Source organism: Lissotriton vulgaris, chromosome 8 (assembly GCF_964263255.1).
Source record: "Lissotriton vulgaris chromosome 8, aLisVul1.2, whole genome shotgun sequence".
NCBI lineage: Eukaryota > Metazoa > Chordata > Amphibia > Caudata > Salamandridae > Lissotriton > Lissotriton vulgaris.
The window spans coordinates 838,547,958-838,572,567 of NC_141696.1; positions in this window are offsets into that span (position 1 = coordinate 838,547,958).

The window sequence follows — 24,610 nt, forward strand, 5'->3', positions numbered from 1 at the left end:
TGCCCCAGAATGGACAGAGAGACGTTTTTCTGTGAACTAATACACCAGACAGATTTGGTTTGTCAGGGGCATTTACTGCATTTATGTAATATTCTTTTAGTGGGAGCATGGATGGTGAGTTCTTTGTTAGGTTTCCAGTTGCAAGTGGATAAGAATACAGCTGATGGAACAGGGTAAGGAAGCGAGTGTTGTATGTTGATCCACAATAGGCATCATTCACCACCATTCAATCTCTACCGTGACAAGGATATTTCTTTCAGTGGGAGGCTAAACACTCAGCTTTTAGGGGAGTTTTAAAGCAGGACCATCTAGGCATTTTCATTAAGTTAACCGAAATTAAATTTTCTGTCTGTCACAATAGGTTGCTTTGACTTCATGAAACTTGCACAGCTAAGAATAAAGTTAACTGAAGAATATTTATAATGATCTAAGATCCCTTTTTCACTCCAAAGTTTTTGAACATATGTTTTCTGTAAGGAGTGCTGGGGCTCCAGAAAGGTCTGTGCTTCCCACTGAGCGGTACTGTGAGAAGCTGGATTTCTGTTACAATAACGCCCCCACTTGTTGCCAGAACTACTGATGCACTTTGACTTGATGTGCCCTGCGTCCCTGCCAATGAGGCTCCCAGGGCCTGTGTTCTTTCTCCAAAACTGTACCAAACCCAATTGGCACCCTGGCACAGGTCAGCCCCTGGTAAATGGTTCCCCAAGTACCCAGGGCAATGTGACCATGGAAGGTCTCTAAGGGCTGCACCACATATTTTGCCACCCTTAGAGGCCCTTTACCTTTACACACACACTGCCTTTGCAGGCTGCGTGTTTTGGTGCAGAACAAAGTGAAGAGGTGACATGGCACACATCCCTGTGTGACATGCCTACAACCCACTGCCTTGACATAGATCATCCACCAATCTAGCGTGCACTATACCAGTGGTGAGGGTACAGGTGCATGAGCCTTGTATCCCTACAGTGTCTAAGTCCTTTCTTAGACATTGTAAGTACAGTGCTGCCATTAAGAGTATATGGTACTGGGAGGTTGTCATTACAACCTCCACAGCACCGTAATGGCTACAATGAAAACCGAGAAGTTTGGTATAAAACTCCTCAGCATTAAACCCACACTGATGTCAGTGTGGAATTCAAAGAAAAATGCAATCAGAGGGCATGTTAAAGATGCCTCCTGAAAAACGACCAGCCTCTGGTGGGTTTCCTGACTGGTACACTCCAGCCTGCCACCACAAGACACGTTTGTGGACCCGTGGGGTGGAAGTCTTCGCTCCTCGCGCCCAGAAACAAAGCCTTTCCTGGGTGTAGGTGTTCACACCTCCCCCAGTCCAGGAAGAGCCATCTGTGGCAGGGGAGCTTCAAATGCCTTCCAGCCTTTGTAATGCGACTCCCAGCCTCTCCTGCTATCAGGAGCAGGCCCCCTTCCTGTCTCCCCTCCTTTTCGGCAGGAAGACAGGAGGGAAAGATTAGCCAGCCTAGAAGGTGTGCCCACCTCTGCCAACCCCACCCCTCAGGTGGGGGAGGCAAGGTGAAGTCCACTCTTAAGTGCCCACCATCTTGCAGTTTGCGGGCACTCCCCAATCAGGATTAGGGATTCTGGTCACTCCCCCATGTGGGGCAGGCACAGCAAGGGTGTACCCACCCTAAGGTCAGTAGCCCAATGTCTACTGACCCCTAGACCCCTAAAACGCCCCTAAATACAGTATTTTGGGGGCAGCCCTGAATCAAGAAGTCAGATTCCCGCATCCTAAGAAGAACAAGCATTTGCAATTCAATAGAACTTGCATTTACCCAAGACCTATTGCATTGCAAACTGGATTGGGGGGGAGGCAGGGGGGGCTGGAAGGCACGACCAGCAGGAGTGTGGGCGAGGGCAGGAGAGCGAGAAGGAATGGACTGCAGTAGGGGGGAGAGCATGGAAAGAAAATAGTGCTCACAATCTAAATAACACATATTACTTAACACACAAAGTAAAGGGATCAGTAACCATGGAAGGATATAAATGAGGACATGGCTGTCATGAGGAGGGACTAACAGCCTATAAACCAATCGCGAAGCAGCATTTAGAAAAGACAAAGACACAAGCCAATGAAAAAGATGGGCTTGGAAGTGGGCAGAGCTTCCACTCCATACTCCATGCCTCGCAAAGCGAGCATCACATGCTTTCTGCCGCTATAGGCTCGACCTAAAAATGAGAAAATAATGAAGCAACAGTATAACACAAGCATTTGCAAAGCAATCGGTCTCACCAGGGATTTAAGTTGGATGAAAAAACTAGGAGGGTCTCATAAATGGGCGTGGCCAATGTAATTAAGGGTGTGGCTTAAAACACGTAAGCTAAAAGGCTGTGTTTAGCATAGTGGGCACCCCGACTTGTATTTTGCTGTTTTTGTCATTGCCGCCAGATATAAAACAAGTAACATCATACCTACAAGAAGTCAGGACTATTGGCTTTGTCAATGTTTGTTAGTTGCATAAGATAAATAAGCAGCAACTATGGCTTGTATATATTATTGAAAAATCTTCCACTTAAAGCTCTGGTGACACCAAGACAATGTTTCCTGCTTCTGAGTTTCAAATGGAGAGGGGAAATCCAGAGAGAAAATGACTCTCTTTAAAGGATTTCCCTTCCTTTATAACGCTCACCTGGCATGACGTCATGACGTAACTTTTCCACTAGTGAGCAGTGTGAGTATGCACACATCATTGTGTCTGCTGTCACTGCAGTCCTCAAAAAAACGGACACCCTGTGCCAGGGAACAAAAACGAGCCCGATAGAGACCAATTTTGAGGCCCCCTTTAAAAAACTGCTGGTGCTCAGCACCGGTGATACCCGGCCTACTTAAATCTCTGGGTCTCGCCTTTGGGATCTTATATGTATTTATCTATGCAGCACATTAGCCTGGGTGCTGAAACATCTATTGTTCTTCAACATGGAGGGAAAGTAAGCACCAAACTGTTTGTCACGCCAGGTATGGGAACATATAGAGAGAAATATTGCCTTTCAGCGGAAAATGGTATAGTCCAAAGCATTGTTTTTAATATATAATCAGGGCCTTCGGTGGTCATATCACTGAGAATTCAAGATTTGAAAAAAATATTATTGTCTATGTGTGCTCGTGTAAGACAATTTCTATGGACTGGAATTTAGAGAATGCTAAATCTGGTATTTCACTGACCTCTGCTGGTCGGTTTTTATCAAGACAGTTAAATAGAGGTAGTTGAACAGAAATAAAAGTCCCAAAGCAGAAGCAGACAAGTTCTAGGGCTGATCTCCAGAGCCCACAAAGTACATGTAAGTATATAATAAGTATATACTAAAGTATATAAAAGAGGTCTCAAATACGCAACCTAAAAATGATGAAAGAAGACGCCCAGCAAAGGAGACTGCAGAACCCTGGGAGGACTGACTGCCTCCATGAAAGACCAGCTCTCCTGTGAGCAGCAGCTCTGTTCAAAAGAAAACTCCCAAGACAGAGTCTGAGCATGCTGAAGACAAAGAAACGCATTACTTGGACCCACCACTGCATCCGTCACCTACTGCCCAAGTTCGAATGGCAACAGGTCCCAGGGAGGTCCCCCAGTGCTCCAGAGCCCATGTCCACAGTGAGTTGACCCCTCTAGAACTCCCCGACTTCCCCTGCAGCCTCTGCACGGAGACCCCCCCAACAGCAAGTGGCCTGGTAAGGTGAAATCCTACAACAAAAGGCACCCCTGCATCCAGCCACCTTGAGCCCTGGATAAGAGAACCCAAGGTGCACCTACGTCCTGAGCCCTCCAACTTACCTGTTGAGCTGTTGGTTCCTCCCAGAAGTCTTCCTGGACCGAGCCTGCAGCTGTAAACCAAAACCGAAAGTCCCCATTGAAAACAACAGGGAACCCAAAGCCAAAACAGCACCCTGCACCCACCTGCCCCTGCGCCTCTGCGGGTGCACTTTGTAAGCTAAACCAGATCCCCCTTTGCCCTGAGCCTATCACCAGGAGCTTTGCTCCCACAACCCCGTAGCCTGCTTGTAAGCAGCCACCAACCGGAGGCCCTCTATCATCCGTTGGATAACATTGGGCGTCAGCACTCTATACATGGCCGCCCTTGTGCTGCTGAGGGTGTAACAAGAATGCATTCTTGACCCTGGGGGAACCCTTGTTCTAACCCTAGAAGCTCAACCCCAAAGACCGATTACTTACCTGGTTACTGTTAACTTCATTTCTCTCCATAGGAACCAATTGACTGTTTTTCTCTGAAAAATAAGTGTGGAGTTGATTTGTATGGAAACCTGAAAAATATCAATTGTGGAAAACAGATTTTACCTACCTTTTTCTGGGAAATGTGCCAGTGTGATATCTAGCCATATCACACGGAGCCGAAAAAGTAATCCAAAAAGTAACTAAAAAGTAATCTGTACAGTAATTTTAATACCTTGTCTTACCTGTATTTCAAACAACTGCATTTGGACTTGCATTCACTTGTAAACACTTCATAATTTATTGCAAAGAATTTATTTCACTTACCTGTGTCAGGCTTGGCTTGGTTCTAGAAATAAAATACCTTGATAATATTTTATACAAACAAAATTCGTCTGAGTTCAGTCTTTGAGTGTGTGACATCATTTACTCATTGAGTTTGTACAACAAATGCTTAACACTACCCTCTGATAAAGCTTTACTGCTCACCCACCCTACCACAAATAGAGATTAAGGTGCTGTCTACTTTTACCTCTGCCTACCTTTGGGGTTTCACTGGACTTTATGCACACTACACTTCATTTTGGTATAGTGTATACAGAGCCAGTTTCCTACAGGTACTTTCTGCAGAATAGAGAGTATGAGAAATTAGAATGTACGATTTGACGTTGCGGTTTATACCTAGATGCCGCCCCTGCGCACTGACGTCAGTTCTTTCTTTTTCCGTGGAAGCCAGTCCAGATCCTGAGAGAGCTTGCCCCTTAGTTACTTTTTGAATAACTTTTTTCGACTTTTTGTCAACGTCTTTTGGATCTTCGACTCCTGGTGCATAAGGGATGTCCAGCCATCGGCCGGATTCAAGCCCTGTGTGACTTATGTCACAAGTTGATGTCGGTCACCAATCCACACCTCGTGTGCCGTTGGTGCCTGGAGCATGACAGCGACCCAAATTCATGCCCCGACTGCCGGGCCCTGAAGCAGAAGTCGCTGCGGGAGCAGTCCCAAAAGCTTTTGGCAGTCCGGCAGTCTGCTCCGCGCCGCTCGCATCCTAGATCAGCCTGACACCGCATGCAGGCACAGCTTTGGGTCCTACGGACTTGGTTGGGTGCCCTGAGCCTTCGATGCCAGTGGCTCTTGCCCGGCTCCGCAGGGCCCCAAGGATTCAGGCCTTGTTCCAGATTGGTGCTGATCAACCTCATGGTACGTACCCCGATGCCAATTTCAGTGGTGACACCCGATGCCGGTTTTCTCCCAAACCAGTGTTAACTCAAGCTTCACCTCCTACTGGCACACAGTGCTCCTGGCGCCGGAGGGTACTTTTCTACCACTGTTCATCCCTGGCGTTCCCTACCGCCCTGACTGGTAGCCATAGGAGGGTGTGGAGCGCTGGGAGGGGTCTTTTACCCTCTAGCAGACCAACTTGAGGAGCTGGACTGGAGAGAGGAGTTGGGTGATGCCAGTGATCTGGATACCTCCCCAGACCTTGGTATGCTTTTTCCCCTGACTGTGGCTGTGGAGTAGAAAGCCTCCTATGCTGTTGTGTTGCGTAGGGTGGTTCTGTCCCTGGGCCTCGAGCTTCCTACGATGGCTGTCTGGACTAACCTCATGACTGAGGTGCTTCAGTCAGCAACAGCTTCTTCCGAGCTCCTGCTGTCTTTTAATGAGGCCCTCACTGATGTCCTTCGGGGCACTTGATCCAAGCCCAACACAGGGGCTCCTGTGGACAGGATGATTGCCCAACTCCACCGCCTGGCCTGGGTGAACCCTTTTCCTCTCTCAACACCCTACCCCTGAGAGCTAGATGGTCCTAGGCTCGTCCTCAAGAGGCGCATTCCCTACTGCTCCACCAGATAGGGAATCCAAGGTGCTGGACCATCTTGGGAAGAAGATATTTCTTCTGCCAGCCTAAAACTGTGGTCGTTGAACACTGCATTTCTTTTGAGCCGCTACATACTAACCGTGTGGGATACAGTTGTGCAAGTACTGCCGCAGTGCCCGGAGGAGGCCTGGGCTGTGCTCCCCCACACTGTTGGTGTGGGTCGAGGTGCAGCAAAGTTTACCGTCCGGTGTGGGCTGGATAACGCCAACTCACAAGGTAGAAAGGTTTTTCACGTCGGTAGCCCTGAGGCCCTACGCCTGGCTGAGAATGTCTGGCTTCTCTGGGGATGTCTAATCTAGTCTTTTGGACATGGCCTTTGATGGTCGTCGCTCGAGTGTTTCAAGGACTCTATGGCGACGGTCAGATCCTTGGGCCTCACAGCATCTGCTCCCCTCATGCAGTGCGTCTTTTGGCCCTTTTGTGGCTACTGAAGGGGTACCCCACCATGTTCCACCCAGAGCCACAGTGCCGTGGAAGCTACCCAGTCTATGTGTGGCCTGGGTCGACGTGGGACCCAGTGTCACAGGTCTGGGGGTCAGCGGGTGGGACATTTAACCAATGCCCTTTTGCAGCAGCCTTCAAACCTTCCTAGTCTGACCTTCCAGGGCCACCAATTGCCAGTGGGTGGCATGATCTGCCATCAACTCCCCCACTGGCACAACATCACGTCAGACAGGTGGGTTTTGCAGATAGTCCGAAGGGGCTACTCCCTCCCCTTTGAGACCCTCCTCCCTCCGTGCCACCAACACTTGATTGCATGTCAGAGGATCATTTGGCCCTTCTCCGCCAGGAAGTTGCGTCTGTCTTGGCCAAGGGAGCTATCGAACAGGACCCTGTGCCAGAAGTAGGTAGTGGTTGCTCCCGCTACTTCCTGGTACCCAAGAAAGACAAAGGCCTGCATCCTATCTTAGACCTCAGGGACTTTATCCGCTTCCTCTGGAAGGAGAAGTTCAAAATGTTAACCTTGGCTCAGGTCTTGTCTGCCCTCGACCCTGGAGACTGGATGGTAGCATTGGACTTGCAAGACGCTTATTTTCACATCCCTGTCTTGTCTGCCCACTGGCGTTACCTACGGTTCACGGTAGGCCATTAGCATTTTCAGTTTACTCTGCTCCCCTTTGGCCTTACCAGCGCCCCTCGGTGTTCACAGAAGGGATGGCGGTGGTTGCAGCTCATCTGCGTAGATCAGGGGTTACAGTCTTCCCTCTCTCGATGACTGGCCGTTGATGGTGGGCTCGCCCCAGGCTGTCGTCTCCCACCTCCAGACTACGCCGGACTTCCTGGACTCGCTGGGGTTCACTATCAACTTGACGAAGTTGCACCTGATTCCCTCTCAGAAGCTCCTTTTCATCAGAGCAGTTCTGGATACAGCGCAGTTTCGGGCTTATCCTCCCGAGCAGCGAGTCCAGGACATTCGGGCTATGGAACTGATGTTTCAGCCTCTATCCTGGATTTCAGTGAGAATGATCCTGAGGCTGCTGGGCTCATGGTCTCCTGCATCCTTCTGGAAGATCATACCAGATGGCATATACGGCTATGCAGTGGGACCCGAAGTTCAAGTGGGTGCAGCATCAGGGGAATCTTTCCGATGTCATCCAGATCTCAGATGGGACTGCAAATCAGTTGCAGTGGTGGCTCCCGAACCAGGATTGGCTCAACGGCAGATCCCTCTCCCTTCCCCAACCAGAATTAACAGTAGTGACGGATGCATCGCTCCTGGGATGGGGCGGCAACATGGGAGAGGCAGAGATCAGAAGCCGCTGGTCTCCGGTGGAGTCCGGGCTCCACAACAATCTTTTGAAGCTCCGGATGATTCCTCTTGCAGTGAAAGCATTCCTTCCTTCTGTCAAAGGAAGTGTAGTGCAGGTGTTCACGGACAACACCACTTCCTTGTGGCCACTGCAACAAACAATGCGCAGTGCAGTCGTGGACCCTATGTCAAGAGGCTTTTCACCTTTGGACATGGCTGGAACATCACAGCATGACCTTGGCAGTTCAACACCTGGCAGGTTCTCTGAATGCCAGGGGCGAATAACTCAGTCGTTGGAGCATCATGGATCACCAATGGCTCCTTCACCCGAAGGTGGTGCAAGCGCTCATTTGGTGGTGGGGAGAGCCTTGGGTAGATCAATTCACCAATCAAGAGAACACACAGTGTCAGCAGTTCTGCACATTAGAGTTTCCAAGGCAGCACTCGCTCAGCGACGCTTTTCGTCATGAGTAGAATTGCGGCCTCCTGTACGCCTTTCCGCCTATACCGCTTCTGCCCAGAGTGCTAAAGAAGATCAAGCGCGACCGGGCCCGTCATTCTTGTGGCTCCGGACTGGGTACGAAGAGTCCGGTACGCTGAGCTCTTGAGCATGGCCATCGATCCTCCGATCAGACTGCCTCTTCAGGAGGATCTTCTGTCGCAGCAGCAGAGGATGGCCCTCCACCCTAACCTGTCCAGCCTCTACCTCCTTGGGTGGCGACAGCTGACAGCTTTCGATCTTGCTCCTGAAGTCTGTAATGTCATCTTGGCAGCCAGGTGTCCCTCCACTAAAACGGTATACGCCTGTAGATGGAACTAATTTGTGACATGGTGCACAGCCAAGGCTGTGGATCCCCTTTTTGCCCCTCTTTCTTTTTTAAAAAAATTTTTTTGAAAACCTGTATTTGTGTAATAGGTTGCATACAAATACGGGCCTACAACCCGGAGGCCGGCCACAGAACAATCTGGAGAGCACCAATGTCAATAAAAATACGGAGTGGTTACGCAATATTACACAATGCTGCGAGTCCTTAGTGCTAACTGAGTGTAACCCCCTGGTACAGGATCACAGAAGGTTCATTTTTATGTTAAAGAATAAAGGATCGGTTGCATAATAAGCGTCCTGGTGCACATGTCGGGGAACAGAACCAACAACATTATAGTAGGGAATCCATAAATCTTTCATCAGAATAGTTCAAAGCGTTCAAGCCATAGATGCCCTTGCAATTCTTCTTCGGTCAGTGTCCACCCGCAACCTCCTGTGCCCATAGACAAGCAAAACAACACTCACATGATAATCAAATTATCAGCGAGATGGATAGAATTACAATCATTATACAGCCCAACCCGGAGAGTAAAAGAAAATGAAAATAGTAGAAAAGAGGGAAAGGGGAGTCCACGTTACTGTACCCGCCCCACGGCGATATTGGCGATCAACAATCCAGACAGCAAACGTTCTTTGGGGCGGGGCGGCTAAGTCAGGATAAGCAGAACCTGAAAGTACCATATTGTATCAGAGTACCAAAACCTCCCCCCCCAGGCACTCACCCCGCGGGAATCACGCACAGTCATGGAGACCCAAGAAAAGGACACAAAAGAACCATAGAAACAAGTAACTATCTAATAGACCCCAATCCACCCGCCCCACCCTGCACCCCTGCAGAAGGCTATGGCCTACCCCTCCCAGCAGCGTGCCTGTCGCCCTAAATATGAACCCGAAATATAGAATGAGATAATATAGGGAAAGGGAAAGAAAACAGATAAAAAGGGAAAAAGGAAAGCCAGGGGGGAGGATAGCATGTAACAAGGCGCACGGCCCCCACCCCCCGCCCATACAAACAATTAGTGCAGCCCAAAACGAAACTGGCAAATTTTCAGGTAGCCATACGTAGTAAGGATTCGACAAATTATCTCAATTTGGGGCAGTCCATAACTCCGCACACCGAACCGCAGTCCTTCGGATTAAAAACCGGGTTCACCCCAGTCCTTTCTTAGCTATTGCCACGATGTATGTCGAAGTAGCGGGCATAAAACAAAGCGGTGAGAAATGGCAGTGGAACAGCCGCCGAACGGCCAATGGAAGCAACCCATGAGATCTCCTCCGCCGACGGTAATGCAAAAACTGTTTACGGCAGTCATGTACATCAGTGTCAATGATCCCCAGCAAATCTTCCCGCATACGAACCAAGGCATCGCTACCCCCACCAAAATGCGGGAAACAAACAGCTACCACCTCGGGCCCATCCGCACGTCTGAGGGACGGCCCAGAAGCAATGGCGGGTACCACATTGTTTTGCACACACGAATCCTGGGCCAAGGTCACTTGCCAAATTTTCAGCGCTCGCAGGACGTCGCCAATCGTGGGTTCACGCTCCCCAGTGCAGGCCCCAGCACAGTACTGAGGTACAGCATCGGCTTCCCGGGGCGGTCCACAGCACACGGCATCAGCAGCCATTTTGCGAGTACAGCGCCGTCTTTACGGAACCAACTCCTGGGGCGAGCTCACGGGTAGGGCCCCCGCGGGATCCCCCTCAAGCCTCCAAACAGCAATCTCGATACAGGAATGAGGACCACCAAACAAGGGGGACCCACTGGCGCCACCGCTCCACTGGAGCCACTCTCCGCCACCGAGCGATGAAATTAGGAATGGCCGGGCAAGGCAACGAAGGGGGGAACTACCAACACGGCGTCCCCCACACACAACTTGCTGCACCTCACCTCTGGATCACCACACGGTAGTCCCAGGCGCGTTCGGTTGCCCCCGGCTATTTCGCACCACGGCCTTCTCCGGCCGGCCTCAACCTCCACCTGAGGCCGCCGCCGACACCGTCTCACCGGCTACTCGCTGAAGGCAAGGCCCCGGTTTCCAAGCCACGGAGGCCGCACTTCATGGGAGGGCGCCGCTGCGGACCCACTGGACACCGGAGCCACCAGGACGGGTGGTAAGTATCCGCAAACCTTCATCTACAAAATGTTATCGTTTTTGGGCAGGATGGGTGGCAGGATAGATGAGTTTGGGTTGGGGGGCCGGCAGAGCCGAGCTACCGTGCGGCCATCACGATGTCGAGCTTGGCTCCTCCCGCCTTTTTTGCCCCTCTTTCATTCTTTCTTTGGTCCAGCAGGGCTCTGCTCTGGGCACTCCTAAAGGCTATTTTTTGGCCTTTTCGGCTTTTCTTTGCCTTCCTGATCAGCCTTCTCTTTTCAAGTCCCCTATTGGGAACAGATTTCTGAAAGGCTTTACTTATCCCTTTCCTCCTTCTCCTTTCGTAATGCCCCAGTGGGACTTGAATCTTGTCCTTACTTATCTTATGTGTGCTCCTTTTGAGGCACTACATAAATGTCCACTTCATCTTCTTACTTTAAAGACTGCTTTCTTGCTTGCCATCACCTCTGCTTGCAGGGTGAGTGAGCTTTAAGCTTTATGTACCAAACCACCCTTTCTTGCTGTCCATCCAGACAAAGTAGTTCTTTGCACTAGGCCCTCTTTTCTGTCCAAAGTGGTAACCTCTTTCAACATAGGTCAGACCATCACATGACCACCTTCTTCCGCCTCCGCACCCTTCCAAAAAGGAGGAGAGACTCCACCATCTGGACCCAAAACGTGTGCTGTATTGCTGTATTTCCACCTTGACCGCACTAAAGACTTCTGGGTGGACGATAAGCTCTTTGTGGGTTATGTGGACGCCAAGAAAGGTTGGGCAGTGCACAAACGTACCATCTCTCTATGGAGCGCCCTATGCATTCGGATATATTATTCTTTGGCTAAATAGGAACCTCCAGTAGGCCTCGTGCCCACTCTACCAGGGCGACGTAAGCGGCTACTGCTTTGGGACATGGAGTTCCGCTGGTTGACATCTGCCAGGCAGCCACAGGGGCATCCCTGCACACATTTACTTAGCAATACTGCCTGGACAGCCAAGTCCGCAGAGACAGCTTTTTCAACGGTTCTGTTCTCCAGCTATTCCTGGTGTGAACTTAGTTCGCAGACCCACCTCCGGAGTTGTTATTGCTGGGGTATCTATTCTAAGGTAAGGAATTTATAACAAATAGTCTCTTTCAGATGAGCAAGTTACTTACCTTCGGTAACAATGTATCTCTAAGAAAAAAATACATTAGTTGTAGATTCCTTACCGTCCCACCCATCCTTCCCGTTCTGCGAACTGACTTCTAGGGAAGCGCTGAGATGCCCACGGGTGAGTCATGCGCTATACAAGAAATCATAACATAACATAGGGATAGGGACTCCCTTACAGGGCCCTAGGTTTGTGCGCAAGGGGTCAGGGTCTTGCTTAGCTTTGCGCCTCTGGTGTGGAAAGTCATGTCAGAAATGACTTCAGCATGCAGTGGTGGCATCTAAGTAGACAACGCAATGTGATACCGGCAACCACAATGCCGATGACGGGTGCAGAGTCAGCCGTCGCCACCAACTGATGAGCATGGGTACTGCTAAGATAGAATTTCTCTGGATCCAGTCTGACGTCTAGGGTAATTCTAAGGTAAGGAATCTATTACTAATAAATGTCTCTTGCAAACACATCGCTACCAAAAATACGATGAATAAATAATTGTGATATCAGCTTTTTGGTGGGTGACATTTTCACATTTAGAGCTATTGCCCTTTCATATTGTTTGTAGTGGGGCCTTTTGTTCTTGTTTCTCATTGTAGTATTCCCTGGATTGGAATTGCCCCCAGAACCAGTGTTCTCTGGGTCCCTCTTGCACTTTTTTCTGAGTTAGGCAAAGAGCAATCAAAAAAGCACCCAACCCTCAAGACAGGGTCTCACCTGAGGTCAAACATGGAGGACACAGGATAGGGGTCAGGCTCGCTGTCCGACTGCAAAGCCGGTCTCCCGTAGCCCCCTTAGTTCAAACAATTGCAACCCCATAGCGTGGTGGTCCCAACCAGGTCGATCACCCCAAGGCCTTGACAGATTAACGGCAAAGGTTCCAGCCCCGCCTCACAGGCCACTGAACGTCATAGACTGGAGGGCAGATGTGTGGGGTTGGGTTTGCTGGCCGAATGCACAGCTGGTCGCCTCAGCTCCCTCTGTGCGTGGCGGAGATTCACTCCAGTCTCCACACTCAGCTCGATAAACATCATGGCCTCCGATGAGGGCCGGCGTCTTTCTCTCCAATACCCACGCTAGCGGGGACTCCCCAAGACAGGAACCTGCTGAATGGAGCACCTCCACTCGGGGGCAGCGGGATCACTCCTCTTTCCCCGCTGGGGGATGCCACAGTTCAACTCAGGCAGCACAGGTAGGGCGTTTTAGCCTCTCCTCACCCGGTTGGTCATGGGGAGGAAGCCTGCAAGATGGCCGCCCGATGATGACGTCGCCGGCCTCGAATGACAGAGGCCCCCCCAGGTAACAGTCCAATTGTTGAGGACACATCCCTGCTGATACCACCACACAGATTGGGTCCCAAAGAGATCCGAGAAGGTGGGACCCACCGGGCGCTGAGCAGGCGAGGCCCGTCCTGACCCCCCCACCAGTCCAGCGATCTGCTCAGCTCCAGCTGGGTCTGGCAATCAAGCCCCCCAAATGGGGGCGTCGGAGGCCCGTCCATGCCCTTGGAATTCAGGCACCACTCCCCGATCACCAATAATCGTTGGCCAGGGCCCCCACAATGGGGTCACGAGCCCCGGGCCCAATATGGTGGGCGAAGCCGCTCTCCCCGTTGCCCACTATGTATCAGCACCCAGCTCGGGCCTGGAAGACAAAGCGGGTTGCAGATATGGGGTAAATGAGTTGGTGGAGTTTAGGAAGGGGCCCGTTTGTGCCCCCAAGGCCCCCTGCTGCTAGTTTCTTTAGGTTGGCCGCTGGAGGAGGGAGACACTGCAAGGTGCGTCCTACTCCATCGGAGTCTTGGCCACGCCCCACTTGTTTCTAATTTTTTAAAATTTGAGTAAATCATGAACGACAATGTAGGGATGGACTTCTTAGGGCATAACAATGAGAGCAAATTGCTTTACATGAGCAAGGAAGCTGCCAGGGTAGTACACGAAGCATATGCAAAAATAGAAAGTGTCAGATTAATGGCATGCCATGAATTTCCGAACTGTAGGATTTCTGACCACATGACTCTCTATGAACTAATGGCCGAATATGATTTGCAAGAATCACAATTTTTATTTTATCTACAACTTCGACATGCACTAGACAATTACTAGCTACCAGCGAGGGCGCTTCCGTAGTATAGCCCCCTTGAGCCAGGCTTAGAATTGTGGCTATAGAGGGGAAATGCATCTCTGGTTTATATGGGTCAGTAGTGTACTATGTCCCTAAGCCGCTGATCAGTTTAAGAGAGTGTATCATTACTACATATTCCTCATTTCTTATTTCTGTCTATGGTACTCTCTTTAGGGTTTCACTCTCATTTCTCATTCTATAGGCCTGGTAGTTATTTCAATGAAGAGCTTAGAGCTAAAGATGTCCCAAAATCGTAGCCCTTAGCTTTACAACGTGTGTTAATCATTGGAAACACAGTATGGACAGAGATGAGGAATTTTTAAGTGATTATCTAGGCACTCTAGCTACTTTGTGTTTACATGTCAAGTCAATGTAGAAAGTCTTCAGTACTAAAGTGCTAACAGAGCTAAAATTAGTGCGATAAGGTGTGAATGAGGAGGAACATATCAAAGACTCTGATGTTTGCCTATTTATTCTTGATATGTCTTTGCTACTGATGATGAAGGACACAACATGAAGGGGCAAAATGAGAAATTAATATCAAGTTACTTTATCACTGCAATGCTCTGCCAACACGTCCAGACTTTAATCTAATCAAGCCATATGTATGGGAATAAATAAGCCATTTAAAATATAAAATGAGGAATTCCTTACCTGTCATGTCACAAAGATGTAACAGTGAAGAAATATTATAATGACGTAGGTTGAGGCCTGACAAAATCTCTAAAAAAGAAACAAATTCTGTAACTTGTAACAACTTTGACAAAGATGGCGGCAAAGTCTTGACTACAGCTGCCAATGTTGACACACCAGCGCCTTAGCGACCCTCAAGATTCTTTGATGTCACAAAGCCATCTCACTCTGGTAAGAACCAATGATGTCACAATCTGAGAGAAAGATGGTAGCAAGGCAACACTGTTCTATTCAGGAAGCTAAGACGTTGCTGGTCTGCATTGGCACCTAAAGCAGCACTTCCCACCATCAGCTATTCGAGGAAAGCTAAATTATGTGAACATGTGAGGTGCTAAAGGATTAAGCATAAGGGTGTGAAACACAGAGGAGGCAAATGTGCCTTAGAACATTTTCATATATATTAGAATGTTTCTTTCTTCCATACAGCATATTTTTGTTTTGGATTGGTATCCCAGAAAGTACAAAAAGAATCCCTTTGAAAATGATATATAAGAATAAATATGCCTTTGTCTATTCCATGCCCAGAATGGACAGAGAGTCGTTTTTCTGTGAATTAATACACCAGACAGATTTGGTTTGTCAAGGGGAATTTACTGCATTTATGTAATATTTGTTTAGTGGGAGCATGGATGGTGAGTTCCTTGTTAGGTTTCCAGTTGCTAGTGGATAAGAATACAGCTGATGGAACAGGGTAAGGAAGCGAGTGCTCTATGTTGATCCACAATAGGCATCATTCACCACCATCCATCTCTACCCTGACAGGGATATTTCTTTTAGTGGCAGGCTAAACACCCAGCTTTTAGGGGAGTTTTAAAGCAGGACCATCTAGGCATTTTCATGAAGTTAACTGAAATTAACTTTTCTGTCTGTCACAATCGGTTGCTTGAACTTCATGAAAGTTGCACAGCTAAGACAAATGTTAACTGAAGAATATTTATAATGATGTAAGATCCCTTTTTCACTATGAAGTTTTTGAACATATGCTTTCTGGAAAGAGTGTTGGTTCTCCAGAAAGATCTGTGCTTCCCACTGAGCGGTACCGTAAGAAGCTGGATTTCTGTTGCAGTAACGCCCACACTTGTTGCCAGAACTACTGATTTACTTTGACGTGATGTGCCCTGAGTCCCTGCCAATCAGGTTCCCAGGGCCTGTGTTCTTTCTCCAAAACTGTACCAAACCCAATTGGCACCCTGGCTACAGGTCAGCCCCTGGTAAGTGGTACCCCAAGTACCCAGGGCAATGTGACCATGGAAGGTCTCTAAGGGCTGTACCACGTATTGTGCCACCTTTAGAGGCCCTTTACCTTTACACTCACACACTGCCTTTGCAGGCTGCGTGTTTTGGTGCAGAACAAAGGGAAGAGACGACATGGCACACATCCCTGTGTGCCATTCCTACAACCTACTGCCTTAAAATAGATCATCCACCACTCTAACTGGGTGCACTATACCAGTGGTGAGGGTACAGGTGCATGAGCCCTGTAACCCTACAGTGTCTAAATCCTTTCTTAGACATTGTAAGTACAGTGCTGCCATTAAGAGTATATGGTACTGGAAGGTTGTCATTACAACCTCCTCAGCACCGTAATGGCTACAATGAAAAACAAGAAGTTGGTATAAAACTCCTCAGGATATTAAACCCACACTGATGCCAGTGTGGAATTCAAAGAAAAATGCACTCAGAGGGCATGTTAAAGATGCCCCCTGAAAAATGACCAGCTTCAGTTGGGTTTCCTGACGGGTACACTCCAGCTTGTCACCACAAGACACGTTTGTGGACCCGTGGGGTGGGAGCCTTTGCTCCCCGAGCCCAGAAACAAAGCCTTTCCTGGGTGCAGGTGTTCCCATCTCCCCCAGTCCAGGAAGAGCCATCTCTGGCAGGGGAGCTTCAAAGGCCTTGCAGCCTTTGTAATGCGACCCCCAGCCTCTCCTGCTATCAGGATCAGGCCTCCTTCCTGTCTCACCTCCTTTTCAGCGGGAAGACAGGAGGGAAAATTAGCCAGCCCAGAAGGTGTGGCCACCTCTGCCAACCCCACCCCTCAGGTGGGGGAGGCGAGGTGAAGTCCACTGTTAAGTGCCCGCCATATTGCACATGGCAGGCACTCCCCAATCAGGATTACGGATTGAGGTCACTCCCCCATGTGGGGTAGGCACACCAAGGGTGTACCCACACTAAAGTCAGTAGGCAAATGGCTACTGACCCAGAGACCCCTAAAACGCCCCTAAATACAGTATTTAGGGGGCAGCCCTGAACCAAGAAGGCAGATTCCCGCAACCTAAGTAGAACAAGCATTTGCAATGCAATAGGACTCGCATTTACCCGAGACCTATTGCATTGCAAACTGGGGTGGGGGGGAGGCAGGGGGCAGGAGAGCGAGAAGGAATGGTCTGCAGTAGGGGGGGGAGCATGGAAAGAAAATAGTGCTCACAATCTAAATAACACATACTATTAAACACTCGAAGTAAAGGGAGCAGTAGGGGGCGTGGCTACGAGCCGAACATGGCGGACGTGTAGAGATCGAGCTCCGTCGATAGCCCAATATACTAGCTGAATATCCTGTTACCCTGAGGTCCCATCCACCCGACTCAAGCCCCTGAACACGCCGTAGGTATGAGAGACCTAGCGACGGCAATAACCAACCCTGTGGCACCAGCTGGGACTGTGTGAGATAGCCGAAGCTGCTGCGGCCTGCATCACTGGGCGAAGCTGCGACCTAAATTTTGAGCGCGGTCTGGGCCGGCTGAGGACGACTGGCGGAGCGCCGAGGAGGCGTCGGAGGTGTGCGGCGCCACTGAAACCTGCCGCAGCACCCGGAGAGCGGCGCCCGCTTCTCCTGCACCTAAGCGGCTCACCTGGGGCGCCCCGAGACACACGCTTCCCCTGGCCCGACCCCGGACGGCGGCTGAAGGTGACAAAGTTGGGCGTCCAGAGCGCTGCTGCCGGGGGGAATACACCGGCGCATGGTCCCTGAGAGCCTGCAAGTGGTGCGGAGGACAGGACTGACACAGAGGCGGGTGCCGGGCGTGCCACACAGCGCCCTGGAGTGCACTACAGCCGCCTTGGACAAGCCGCTTGGGTTCACGCCCGGACAGCGGCGCGCGTCGCCATATTGGTATCGCCGTACCAACCGGATCGTGAGGTGGCAGTGAAGAGACCTCGAGGCAAGTGCACCAAGACACAGCCCACAGTGTGCAACATAGCCATTGCGCGATTGCCAAACCAGCACCGGCAAAGACGACTGCACGCAGCAAGGCACAACCTGCAAGGGGAGGCACACGGATACAGGCTACATACGGAGTTGCCGCACCGAAGGCTGCTGGCTGTGAAGCGCGAAAGAACGGTGGTCCCTGTCTGAACTCGATGCCCCCCCCCCGAGAGTGCGGTAAGCAGCAACTGCCTGTACCACTGAGAGCGCTGCCGCGACTGCGTGAGGGGAGATAAAAAACTGCGCCACTACACACGAGCGGGGCTCTACAGTACCGGTAAGATCCTCCGGCTTCACTTGAAATCGCACTACCAGCAGCCCCTACTCTATCGGACGGGCTGATAAAGGAACTGCCTACACGGAATAGGAGGGGGTCTGAAGATACGTGGTGCCTGCTGAAGCGACGGGGGGGGGCTGTCGAAGCCAGTCTACCGCCACCCTGCAGACGAGATCCATGGGAAAGCACAGGGTCAAGGCCCAAGACCAGGGCATGAACGCGGACATGCAGTCTGCTGGCTCGGACGATCCACTTGCCTCCTCCAACATGGATATTATACTGCCGACTGGAAAGGGAACACAAGATGCCAAGCTGGACCTTATACTAAATGAAATAGGAGCCACGACAGAAGCGCTAGAACTACGGATGGACAACATGGCCACTGGCCTGTCACTGCTTAGGGCAGACCACAACAAACTGGCTGAGAAGGTCTCAGAACAGAAGATTGCACTGGATGATCTGATACCGCAGCAAACGGACCACTCCACGAAGATAGAAGGCATGGAAAAACAGATTAAATTACTGTGGGACAAGATGGATGATGCGGAAGGGCGGGCCCACCGCAACAACGTACGAATCTTGGGAATTCTGGAGCGCAGTGAGGGGAGAAATCCCACGCAGTTCGTAGAAGACTGGCTCAAGACGATTGTTGGCCCGCAAGACCTAACCCCGCTGTATAGTGTAGAACGTGTGCACAGAATGCCTGCGAGACCGCCGAAGCCAGGGGCACCACCACGTCCATTGATAGCACGACTCCTTCACTATAAGGACCGTGACTCAGTCCTACGTGTGGCGAGAGAGAAGGCTCCGCTAAGGTATGAAGACAAAACTATATCTGTGTATCCAGACTTCACCCCGGCGGTGCAACGAGCCAGGTCTATCTTCTTAGAAGTGAAACGTAAACTACGAGACAGGGATTTGAAATATGCCCTGCTATTCCCTGCTCGCCTTAAAATACTGTACGACAATAAATCGCACTTCTTTGACACTCCTGAGGAAGCGGAGGAATGGATGGAGGTGACACTAACGACCACACAAGATCCGTTTGCAGATAACCGGAGTGACGGACCATCAAATCAGACGGACCATCAACATCCTCAACCCAACACTGGAAAAGAGCACTCGGCACATTCAACAGCGAGTGGAAACTCGACTAGGGGCTGCTGTGGGAAACATACAACCGTGGTCCAACTGACGGAAGAGGCACTGGCCGCACACGATGAAGGAGGCGCAACTGGCTCGGTCAGCACTTCGGGTACACATACGGAGGTATCCGGCTCTGCGGACAGCTTGCAACTTTTTCCCAAAATCACAGCACAAATGGCAGAAGAATTTTGACTGCGCCCTTGGCGGACTCCGGGTGGTAACATATGAACCTCACACACGGGCACGTGAGGGGGTGGGTGGAAGCGGGGACACATTAGCTAAGGGCTCGCTGTAACACCACCGACAGGTACAAGACAGGTGTACGTGGACTACACCCCCCACCGTATAGACATGTTCTGGTTTGACCTTTGCCCACGTTGGGCAACTTGGTTTGGACCTCAGGTCTTTTTGCTTGGGGACCTTCACGTTAGGGAGTTACACGTTCACATGGCACTCGACTCCTCACATATGGTACATATGGCCTATCTGCCCAGAAGTCTGATGGACTCACGCATCATGAACAGACATGGGGCCCCTTAATACCTACAAACTGTGTACCTGGAATGTGCGGGGAATGGGGTCTATTCATAAGAGACACAGAATACTGGCACAACTCAACCGGAGAGGTGTCATGTTGGCCTGCCTCCAAGAGACCCATTTGAACAATGTGGAGAGCATGAAGCTGCTAAAGAAATGGAAGGGACAACTTTTCGCTATCTCTTACTCTGTATTCTCAAGATGGGAAGCTATTTGGCTCCGGAACTCAGTACCCTTTAAGGCAGTTGAACAGAGGATAGATAAGGAGGGTAGATATGTATTTGTGCGTGGTCTGCTGGATGGCTCCCCTGTTGTACTTGGAAGTGTGTATGCGCCAAACTCAGGCCAGTCAGACTTTTTGGCCAGCGTAAGTGGGATACTGGCTGACTGGGCAGAATACAAATGGATTATAGGCGGGCACTTTAACGCGGTGTTGAATACCTCACTTGACATATCGCACCCACCCTTACACGCCACCGAGAGCAGAAGACAGGCAGATGCGCTGGCGCAGTGGGCGGAGGGTTAGGATCTGGCGGACACATGGCGCAGCAAACACTTACTCAACAGGGAATACACTTTTTACTCCCCGCCCCACAAATTACACACTAGAATAGACCCTTATTGGAGGCAATACTCACGGCAGAACATATGGGTAAGACACTTTCCAACCACAACCCAGTGGAAATAACACTTCAATGGGGCAGGGTCCCAACACCGATACCAACGTGGCGTTTAAATGCGGAACTGCTAGAAGATACTGTCTTTAAGACATCGCTGGCAGATACCATTGTCAATTACTTTACCATAAACACAGACACTGCTAGTTCCAGGCAAGTGGAATGGGACGCATTTAAGGTGTTAATTAGAGGGGAAGCAATGGCCGCTCGAGTGGGCAGGAGACGTGAGGTGATAGACAACCTTAAAGAAGTTGAGGGTCGACTAGCAATTCTGGAAAGTGAGGCTGCGGGTACGAACTTGCCCTTCACACCACTACAGGAGGCACACATACTTCACGCTGAGCTACTAGAGGAACTAAGATTACTGGACTATAGGGAATACACCTGCAGGCAACATACACAAGCTGACTGATCAGGACCCCTGCTAGCCCGCATTATACGTGATGCCCCGACACACCTGCCCATCTTAGAGGTTATAGACCAGGGGGGCTTAACGGCCACGACTCAGATAGATGTTAACACTGCTTTTAGGGACTACTATGCCACGTTATACGGCCAGCACCAACAACTCTCACATACGGCATTTGAGGAATTTATGGGGGACCTAGACCTGCCCCAGCTTGTGGACAGACAACGAGACGACCTGAAACGCCATATCACGGTTGCAGAAATCCGACAGGCCATCCACGCTCTCCAGAGGAACAAAGCCCCTGGGACAGACGGCCTCCCGGCAGAGTTTTACGAGACATATATCGACCTGCTTGCACCGCGCCTGCAGGTTATCTATCAAGAGGCACTGCGAACTCAATCATTACCGCAGTCGTCCCTTCAGGCTCTGATAGTTTCCCTCTTGAAACCAGGCAGAAACGGAATGCAACTGGCTAACTACAGGCCTTTATCTTTACTAAACACTGATTATAAAATACTGAGCAAGATACTGGCGACGAGACTAGCCCAATACATCCCACAACTAATACACCCCGACCAGTGTGGGTTCGTGCCCGGCAGTAGCACGGCTATGAACCTACGGAGGTTGGCCTAACTCATGCTGTGTGACCGAGCAGAAGACGGAACAGAGGGCTGTGTCTCCTTGGACCTGAAACAGGCTTTCGACTCCCTCAGATGGGATTTTATGTTTGCGACATTTGTAAAATTCGGGATACCGTCCAAATATGTTGCCTGCGTCAGATTACTGTACACCCACCCTACGGTACGGGTACGTACGACCAGGTGCATATCGGAGACCTTGAACGTTGCAAGAGGTACCAGACAGGGCTGCCCGCTGTCCGCGCTCTTATTTATTTTAGCACTTGCGCCATTGCTCTGTAAACTCCGGACATTGGCACCTCACCGGGGCATAACGAGAGGCGGGGAAGCAAATGTGGTGTCCGCATATTCCGATGATATCATTCTGTACCTGCGGGATCTAAGAGGTGACTTAGACCCCATATCCAACATATTTGAAGAATTCCGCGCATTGTCGGGCCTCACCATCAGTGAGCCTAAGTCATACGATACTGTTTTAACGCCGCTGGTGCGTCCACCCCATTGCCCTTTGCACCACATAACTTTCAAATGGCGGAAACGACTTTCCATTACCTGGGAATACAGGTATATAGAGGAGCTGGGGACATGATAGATGGCAACCTGGGTAGGTCACTGTTGGCACTGAAGTCGCAGGTACAATTCTGGACAACACTACCACTATCTGTAGCGGGAAGAGTGGCTATCTCCAAGATGGTTGTACTCCCCCGCCTACTTTACTTCACTAGCCTACCATTTCTGATCCCAGCTGCATTGTTTCGAGCGCTGGACACGACCCTAACGGAACTCATGTGGGGCTCGGGACGGAGCCGTATAAGTCTTGCCAAGCTACAGCTCACCTCGGAGGCTGGTGGTATGGGAGTACCGGACTTCCGAGTATACAACTTTGCCTGCCAACTACAATGGCTTGCCTACTGGCTGGCGGGTCGGAATCTGCATGAAATTGGCATGTCGGAAGAGGACTGGTCAAGAGGGAAAATCCATACACTGCTCTTGCCTCGTTCAGAGCTTCCAATGGCGTCATCCCCACTACTCCGACTAGCAATAAACTATTGGAGGAAAGCGGTGAAATACACAACACTGACGACGTCATATGCCCCTACAATCCCACTACTAGGTATCCCACTGGGGACGGGACTGTTATCAAACCATACACTCACGGCGTGGCACAATGCAGGAGTAACACAAGCTGGGGACCTGTTTGCAGATGGTCACATGATGTCCTTTGAGGACTTCCGAACCACACATTATATTCCGGGAGGATCGTTTCTCCTGCATGCCGGTGTACGACAGTACATAATGAGGACATGGACGCAGAATGGGGACGAACCACCTACAAACCCACTGCTAACAATGCAGTACCTTATGGGAATGGGCAGCCATCTAACTAAATGGATTACAACTGGTATTAGAACAGGAAAAGCGACAGTGCTACTACCTCTAAGAACGGAATGGGAGGGTGACATTGGTAGACCGCTTCGGGATAAGGAGTGGGAACGCATCCTTAAATTTCCAAAGAAAGTGGTTAGGAACCCGAAGTTCAAGTTCATACAACTGATGGTTCTACATAGAGCGTATCTTACACCTCACCACATACACGCTATGTTTCCTGACACGGCTGACACTTGCCCCCGTTGCAGAGCGGATGACGCAAAGCTGTTGCATATGCTATGGGACTGCCCAAAATTAGGCTACTACTGGAACACAATACATGAGGCGCTCACTGGTGCAGCTACCTCCAAGCCGACAGATACCATAGAATATGCCATACTAGGACTAGGGCCAGTGGAGCGCAAGAGAAGTGTGGCGGCCCTTTTCACTGATATGGCCTTATTACTTACAAAACGCACAATAACAATGCGGTGGAAATCGGCTAAACCGTCTGACCCAGAGCTATGGAGGGCGGAGGTGATACGCTGTGGTAAGGCAGAGGGTGAGGCACTACAACGCGAAAAGCGCAAGGGACTCAGGAAAACACCGATTTCCTTAGATTGGTATGCTATTCTGGGGTCATTCGAAGCTGGAGGGACCAGCGGGTCTGACCACTTATCAACTGCCGGTTGAGGTGAGGATTGTATAACTGACGCTACCCCATACCACCATGGCGAATTACGATTCTAGGTGCAGCACCTGGAAACCCTATACAATTATTGTTTATATGGCCCTGTACGACTGTGATGGAGTCTGACAAAGATATAGACTGCAATGGGCGAAGCCAAGTACCGAGAACTTGGAACGCAATAGCTTATGAGTGCCGGGGGCGGGAGGGATGGGAGGTGGGATATTTTTTCTAGGGTGTTGTTTACATGAAAATGAAAATAAAATTGAAAATGTCTAATACTTTATCATGACACTGTAAATATACGAGCATATCACTGTACGGATTTCTTGAATGTAAAGTGTCGAATACCAATGTACTTTTTATACTGGTAATAAACAGATTTTAAAAAAAAAAGTAAAGGGAGCAGTAGCCATGGAAGGATATAAATGAGGACATGGCCGACATGAGGAGGAACTAACAGCCTATAAACCAATTGGAAGGCAGCATTTGGAAAGGACAAAGACACTAGCCAATGAAAAAGATGGGCGTGGAAGTGGGCAGAGCTTCCACTCCATACTCCATGCCTCGCAAAGTGAGCAGGTCATGCTTTCTGCCGCTATAGGCTTGACCTAAAAATGACAAAATAATGAAGCAACAGTATAACACAAGCATTTGCAATGCAATCGGTCTCGCCAGGGCTTTAAGTTGGATGAAAAGACTATGAGGGTCTCATAAACGGGGCGTGGCCAGTGTAATTAAGGGTGTGGCTTAAAACACGTAAGCTAAAAGTCTGGGTTTAGCATAGTGGGCCGCCCGACTTGTATTTTGCTGTTTCTGTCATTGCCGCCAGATATGATGCAAGTAACATCATACCTACAAGAAATCAGGACTATTAGCTTTGTCAATGGTTGTTAGTTGCATAAGATAAATAAGAAGCAACTATGGCTTATATATAATATTGAAAAAGCTTCCACTTAAAGCCG